The sequence below is a fragment of the Rhamphochromis sp. 'chilingali' genome (assembly GCF_963969265.1).
Source record: "Rhamphochromis sp. 'chilingali' genome assembly, chromosome: 5".
Taxonomy (NCBI): Eukaryota; Metazoa; Chordata; class Actinopteri; order Cichliformes; family Cichlidae; genus Rhamphochromis; species Rhamphochromis sp. 'chilingali'.
This window is the reverse complement of record NC_137932.1, coordinates 40,577,859-40,585,498: the sequence shown is the minus strand read 5'-3', so window position 1 is coordinate 40,585,498 and position 7,640 is coordinate 40,577,859. Positions and strand designations below refer to the sequence as shown.

At 39.2% G+C, this 7,640-nt stretch overlaps 1 protein-coding gene across 1 annotated transcript in view; it reads left to right on the top strand.

Moving 5' to 3' along the window:
- The first annotated feature begins 6,768 nt into the window (after window positions 1–6,768).
- The window catches only part of rnf13 (ring finger protein 13), a 42,755-nt gene continuing 41,883 nt past the window's right edge, over window positions 6,769–7,640 (top strand). Inside the window, exon 1 of the mRNA XM_080882127.1 lies at window positions 6,769–6,968. The gene's annotated coding sequence lies outside the window, so the exon portion shown is untranslated. The remainder of the gene's footprint in view (window positions 6,969–7,640) is intronic.

Below are 7,640 nucleotides of genomic sequence, written 5' to 3'. Positions count from 1 at the left end.
TTGCACAGTCAAATAAAGTCACTGGTGTTACCAAGATCCAGTTATTAAGTAAGGGCTCTAGTGTTATGTAAGGGAACATGCCAGTGACAATTTTCATGAAAAATGCCTTTTACAAAATGGCTGCTACAGGGCATCAAACCACATGGTGTCAGTCATATTTATTTAAAAAAATATTGCATTTTAAATGGTAAAAAAAATATTTTTAACATAAAAGCAAAGCTGTGGCCACAAGCACTCATATTGTGCTTGAATTGATGTATAACTGATTTAATAACCAATACTGTCAAAGTGATGGAAGGTGTACTTGTTCAAATAACATTGTTTAATTTTAGGAAATAAATAATTTGTAACTTTGAAGCATTTGTGAATGTGTGTGTGAATGGGTGGATGACTGGATATGTAAAGCGCTTTGGGGTCCTTAGGGACTAGTAAAGCGCTATATAAATACAGGCCATTTACCATTTACCATTTTTTTAAGTGTAATATTTCTTTAAGGGACAGAAAAACAGACATTTCCATTGAATGACCTCTTAGTGGATACTTTTTAATTCTAACAGTGCGTGTTTCACAAGAGACATGCAGCCAGAGGTATAAATGTCACACCACTTTAGCAGAATGATCTACGTATTTGCACTCTACCTGTGTGCCCCTCTTTTGTGGGTAAGTGTATCAACTGGTACTCAGCTCATCAATGACAACACGGAGCTCCTGCAGCTGAGCCTGTGGTGGTTTGTGAAGCACCCATCTTCAGCTGCTCAGTTTTACAAAACATTTACTTTTTTCCCCCAAAATCAAGGTGTTTTTATATTCCCATTTAAAATCCTCTTTTTTTTAATGACCAGAACTACACTTTAGCTATAACCTTTGAAAATATGATTTCAATTCTGTATCCTTGATCAAAAAGTGTGGTTTTTTTTTGTCTTTGAGTGTGTTTCACTTTCATTAAAAGAAATGAAATCAAACAGACTACATTCTTAAATTTCATTGTGACTCAGAAGACACCCAGTAGTTGTTTTTCTTAGTTGATTTATGTGAACAGCGATATGCTAAATTTGCTCTTAATAGAAACCCTGTGACAGCCATATCAATGCAGTCTCCAGCCTTAAAGTAAAGTACTGATGGGTTGTCCAACTGCAGTTATATACAGCACCTTCAGTTACATAGCCTTGTTGCCTAAAACTATTTTACAGCTGCTTCCTTTTAAAAAAAAATGGCAACTACTGTCTTTAACCGTTACTGTAAGTGTGTTACAAAACTGTGCAATGGTGACATGTTGAGTTGTGTCATCCCTGATTCAAGGCCAGTCCTGACTTGGACTTTTGTCTCATAATATGTTGCATTCACAAACACATTTTCAGCTCTACAGGATAACTTTATATCCGTGACTTCAATCTTTCTGTCCTTCTTCTTAATAAAAGGCAGAGACACAGGGTGGCAGCCTCACTAAGCCTGGGGGTAAAGTCTCTGTTTCAGTTCTTAGTTTGGTCTTAGGCTCCCTGGGTGGTTGAAGCCATCTACCAATAATTTACTCCCTAGCATGGCTCTGCAGGCAGCAGCAGTGTGCTGGGATCGATTGCAGGCTGCTTTGTTTTGCCCCAACTGCAGCAAGTGTTTGGATGCGATGGGAAGGCACATATTTCTAAGAAATACAAGTGAGCCCAGCTTGTCAGCTGCAAAGAGCGCACAGTCCTTGTGACCATGCTGAACTGCAATTTTCAAAGGTTTACAGCCTCCAGGGTCCCGAGAAGCCAAGCTCAAAATGCTTTTGGTGATAAAGAGTTCAAGGCTGAGGGTTTGGCTGCTCTCTGCAGCTGCTTGGATGAGACACTTTCCGGTGTCTTGGTGTGCTGTTGATTGGCACCACAGTCAGTAGGGACGAAGTCCCACTGGTTTCCCAGGATGTGTCCCCTTCTCAAGCAACCAACCCAGCAGATTCAGGTGGCTGGAAGTGGTGGCAACATACAGCGCCACCCACAGCTAAAACTAAAACTAATTACCTCTACAGCACTCACCATAAAACCACACACTTTACAGAGAAGCACAGAAGAAAAGCCTGACATACCTGTTTCAGTGCCATAGTCCAGCCAGTTGCATGGGTACAGTTGGACACCAGCAGGTGTGCAGAGTCTGCACAGATACCATTGTTTGCAGTTTGGTCACAGACGTACAAAGTCCTGCGACTGGTAACAATCCTCCTGTCACAGTATTGAAAAGGCACATCATAGGCCTTTGTTCACTCGGAAACAATGGCACAAAGACGTGGAAGTTGAGGCAAAAGCACAACAGCAGTCATAATCCTCGTCCTTCTATTAGTGGAAACGTTGCAATCTGTAATAGAAATGTCGACTAAACTAGCACAGATTGTAGTCAACGCCTTAAAGTGGCATGTTTTTTTTTTGTTGTTTTTTTAAAGGTTATGTAAAAACTGAACACAGGGAGGACACAAAGTATCATTATAAAATGATTCAAGAGTTTGGTGCCACACAGTGGTTGTAATTATACAGTAACATGGAGAAAAGCGCCACCTTTTTTTGACTAAATGGACTGGATTATACTGAATGTACCTGAAAGGGTAAAGAACTGCTTTACTTAAAATGAATGCTTTTTATTTACTTACATTATAAACAGAGCTCTAATGTGGATGTTTGTTTGTTTTTTTCATATACTAAATGAGTTGTTAGATGTAAAACAACACGACAAAGTGAGCCGGACCGAGGCCGACACTATAAGATGCACACAGGTGTGTGTGTGTGTGTGTGTCACCTACTAAAAATAATGAGGACAAACTAGAGATTTTACACAGCTGTAACTGATTTTTCACTCACATTGTAACATCTTGATTTTTCTGTATTAGCGTAGCAGTCGGACATAAGATCTACTAATTTCAGCACCTGCATTTAAGTGAGATGATTAATGATAGTGTGCAGTGCAGGATCCTTCAATAAAGCTTCTGTGGTAGAAAGCATTAGACCATTAACAAGTTTTAAATCCTTTCCATCTTCTCCACACCAGCATACGTCATACCTTATCATCTGCAATCTGTTGGACACACCCAGCAGTCTATAGCACCACCCTACCTTTTAATTAACCAATTACCACACAGTGTAAAGGGATAGTTCATCACTTGAAATTCTATTTTATGTTACATTAAATCCTTGAATTGTTACCTATAAAGAATATGGAAATACTAAGAATATATAACATTCTAGACTGGTTACATTGAGATTACAATGTTAAGATTACATTGTGTACATTATAAAGTCTGGTGCAGTAGAAATCTGGGCTGCACGTGACAGTCCAAACTGGAATTTGATTGATGTCACCTACACAGCTGACCTGCTTCTGTTTTCACAGTGATGTCACCACATGTGACTCTTGGTCACAAAGTTCAGATGGAGTTAAATATTTGTTGTCTGACACTGCAGTATGAGCACAGTGTGGTCTACATCAGCATGTTGCTGTTCTAATTCTTGATTTTCTTTAACTTTAGGTCAGCAGTAAGCCTGACTTCATCACTCAGCCATTCTTTTGTTTTCAGCTAAAGTGCACAAGCGAACCAAGAAGGGGACGGCCGCGAGACAAAAGGTTGCGTGGGCTCGTTTGGAAACACGTCCCCGACCCCCAGCACTCTGATGTCAGCTCTTTGCTCTGCTATTTATTGAGAAACTAAAGAACAGCCCAAGTGTGTTCAAGGTTGGAGTAATGTGAAACGTTTTCTGGATTTTATAGTTCTGTGAGGTTTAACAAGAGGCCGCCCATCTGACCTTTCAAAGTCTAAAGGAGATCCTGGTTTTCCTTTTGTTCACTGCTGACCCAAATGAAACAGTTTAACGAGATTCTCGACCTACATTTTATAAATATTCCTGTTTATAGACACAAATCAGGACACACACATACTGTCTGAATGTGGAGACATACATATATCAAACAAAGAAAGCCACAGGATTGTAAAGGTGGATGCTTTTATGGACCACACATGCTCCTCTTAAATTTTTTTTAAAAGTCCATTTGTATTTCTTTTTAATTAAACCATGAAAACTTCAACCATTGCAGGTTTCAGTTTTTTCTTATGCGTTTTTAAAAATTACTTATTTAATAAATACTCTTATATTTCTAAGATATCCCCCAAAATATTTTAATTATATATTAATCCTTCCGTGCTGGTTGATAAAATGAGAAGGGAGCACTGTAGTTCCCCTATTTTACTGAGGAATAACTTAGATCTTAAAAAATATGTAAAAGCTGTTTTAACTGTTTTGTAATAAATACTTTTTACTTGCCGATTAAATTGTGACGTTAAGTAGACGAAAAAAAAGAAATGAAAAGTGTTCATTAGGAAAAGTATACCCTTTACTGGTGTGATACTTTAGGCCTGGGTAGTAATTTTGGAGGTGGTATTTGAGATGACAGGCTGAAGTTTCAGCTTGTTCGTGGCTTGGGGGGAAATTTTTCTACATGCTGGTGTTTGTGTGGATGAATTTCTGCGTATTGCTGTGAGCAGTTCTTGTATGCACCTCAGATGGAATTCATTTCCTAATGTTTATGATGCATGACACATACAAGCTATTACTAAATGATGCACACACTTTGCCTGTCCTATTGTTGCTTTAGACAAAGGCACATAATTGGCACATGGAAGAGGGCATCATTTTTTATTATCCTGGTTATAAAACAAAATTAAAACGCGTAACACAAACTTGAAACAGGCTTTGTTATTTAGTCATTAACATTTTCAAAGGGTCAGCAGGGAGCTCCATTTTTGATTTAGCAGAACTACACACTGGATGCCATTCATTTTGCATCCCCAAAGGTATTTGTGCACTAACTGGAGATCTTTTGCTTGTTAGCCAACTGTGTGAACCACTACATTATGGAGCCATTTACTAATATACTGACTTCATGTGATTCTATTCCTGTCAATAAACAGATTAACCTCTATTTAACAATTAATTGCACAATGGATTTTATGGAAGAATATGCCACCTGTAAAGATGCTGGTAGCAGAACTTCTTTGAGTAATGTGCCCCATCACTTACCCTGAAGATTCACTAAGATAAAAAACTGAAACAGGCATGCCTCCTTCAGTGCATCTATCAACACATGACTCTAACCTGTCCTTTATGGTTGGGCTTAGCTTGAGGCAGAAAGGAAACAATAACATAACTGTAGGTTTGGAAAGGCAAATAGGTGTAGAAAATGAAAGAGCAGTTTAAGATCTAGGTAATTACAATTTGGAGTCATGGTGCCCTCCTCCCTCTAGGTGCAGAACCACTGTCTTTCTTTTTTACAACTCTTTATATTCTACTCGTCTCTACCTCTCTCTCTCTCTCTCTTTCTCTCTCTGTGTGTGTGTGTGTGTGTGTGTGTGTGTTGTGACTTTTCCAGGACTAGGGTGTGGTCCCATCTCCACTTACTGCCCTCTGCACTTATTGGAAGACTGTTGTTCTGCTCCATGTGGCAGTATACCTCAGGGCCACGTTCTACTTTAAAACACTTACCTGTCAACTTGCTGACCTTGATCTTGGGACTTACTTGCTTGTTTTCTTCCTCCTTCCTGCCTGTTTAGAAACTTTCCTGAATATCTGCGTGACCCACTCTCTCTCAGTCTCAATTGGAGACTCACCTGTTCACTCTGGAACCACAACACTCCAGAAAAGATGCAGAATACTTACCTGAGTGAAGTCCTGGTCTTTGGAAAACCACCTTTGATTATTCTCTTGAAACTGATCATTTAAACCTGTTGAATCATTCACCTGTGTCCTGTCATTGCGTCCCCAGCAATCTTCCATCATGGTATGAAGAGTGACGAAGTTTGGCCACATAAAACAAAGTTGTGAACATGTAGTAAACGCTTTACCCCCAATATTAGGTTAAGGTAAAAGCATATTTCTGTGCCTCTGTTTTGACATCTGTGTCTAATATTTTTTTGATCTCTGTAACCATCCTAAAGCCCAATTAGCCCAATTAATGAGCTTCTCAGTCAGGAATGATTGCCTTCAAATTGTTTGGAAATACCTTTATAAATCCTTTCTAAGCTGATGGGCAGCAGCAATTGTTTCTTTCAGATCACTGTTCTTCTTTGGCATTGTGTTATCTGGATGAGAAAACAGCCAAAACATCTGCTTTACTAGAGGTGCTTGCCCTCGTTGACGATCAGTCTAATGAGATGGTGTAATTAATATGTCATGTGTTGTAGCTGTGGTTTATCAGAAGCGAGATAAGGTAAATAGAAAATATTACTTAAAGTGGCATTTCTCATTATAAATCGTTTATTGTTTTAGTCAGTGATGTATACAGTACTTTACTTTTAGTGACAACTATTTTCTATTTCACAACTATTTTCTGGCATGTGTATAAAAACGTACAAATAGATAAAAACTACAACCAATGATCCTTTGAAAAAAGAAAAGATGCACCCCTTTTTCTTTAGAGGGTGCTAGAGTTTTAAAAGTGAGTCCATTGTATTCTGAGGGGCGGATGCTAACTTCTGTGGCGATAAGAAGAACCGTTTGTTTCCCCGGTTTAAAATATATGGTTTCTTCCAATTTTGACTTCTGTTAGCAGGAAATCTTCTAAAATCTCTGAAGCCACTGCAGTGCAACTCTAAATGTAGCCTGGCAAGCCCCCCTCATCCGAACAAGGCTGTTAACGGCAAATGATTGTACCGTCACGTGGATCTGTTTACGTCTTGAGTCACTTCCGGAAAAACTGACGATTGACAGGTGCTTTATCCAATCAGAAGCTGGAAGTAGAGTAGCGGAAGTGTGCGCTATCGCTTGAAAGAAGAAGCTAGCTGAGGGATTAAACTGTTTACGGTCGGGTTTTTTAACCCTCCGCTCTAACGGAATGTAGTATATCAAAACCTTGAACTTGCATATGTATCTTTACACAGCTTACAGTAGAGGAAAGCTATGTCGCTGTCAGCAGCTCAGTTCCTGGACGAGATAAACGCGCAAGCAGAAATAAAGGTAAACACCCGGGAGAAGCGGACTAGCCACCCATGCTAACCTAATGCTAAGCATTGTAGAGGGACGCTCTGTTTTTGTAGCTAGCTGCACACCTTTTAGGGTGTCCTCCCTGATTTATTTATGTACACAGCTACATCCGCAAAAAGCGTTTCTATTTTAAAGTGCTTGACATTACCGCTGTCATTATCGTGGGAGGAACTGTCTTGTGTGTAAAGGGTATAATTATTCCCTGGGGGTTGGTTAAACTGTTTTCTGATGTTTCGCTGAAAAAATTGGGGAGTGTGTTTCCTCATGTCACTCATGTCAGGCACACTAATAATTAAATATGTCCACCTTGCCGTCATTGCACGAGGTTTTTCCGTAAAATGCTGCTGTCATTTGATGTTTAGTCATCATGTGCAGGTCCCCGCGATGTTGCTTTCACTTCCCCTTTGAGCTTTTTTTAGTTATTAAGAAAGAAAACTACTATTTTACTCCGGTTTAGTCTTTTTTTTTTCTGGCTATGCTGCCACAGTTTTCACCTTACTTGCTAATAATTTGTTGGATTTGGATCTAATAGTTGTAAGCAGCTGTTGTCGTTGAGAATGCAGACTGGTAAGAAAGCATGTTTGAACATTTTTTTCTTTGGATTAATCGATAGCTCTATCACGTTGTGCAAATAAACCTTAGTGT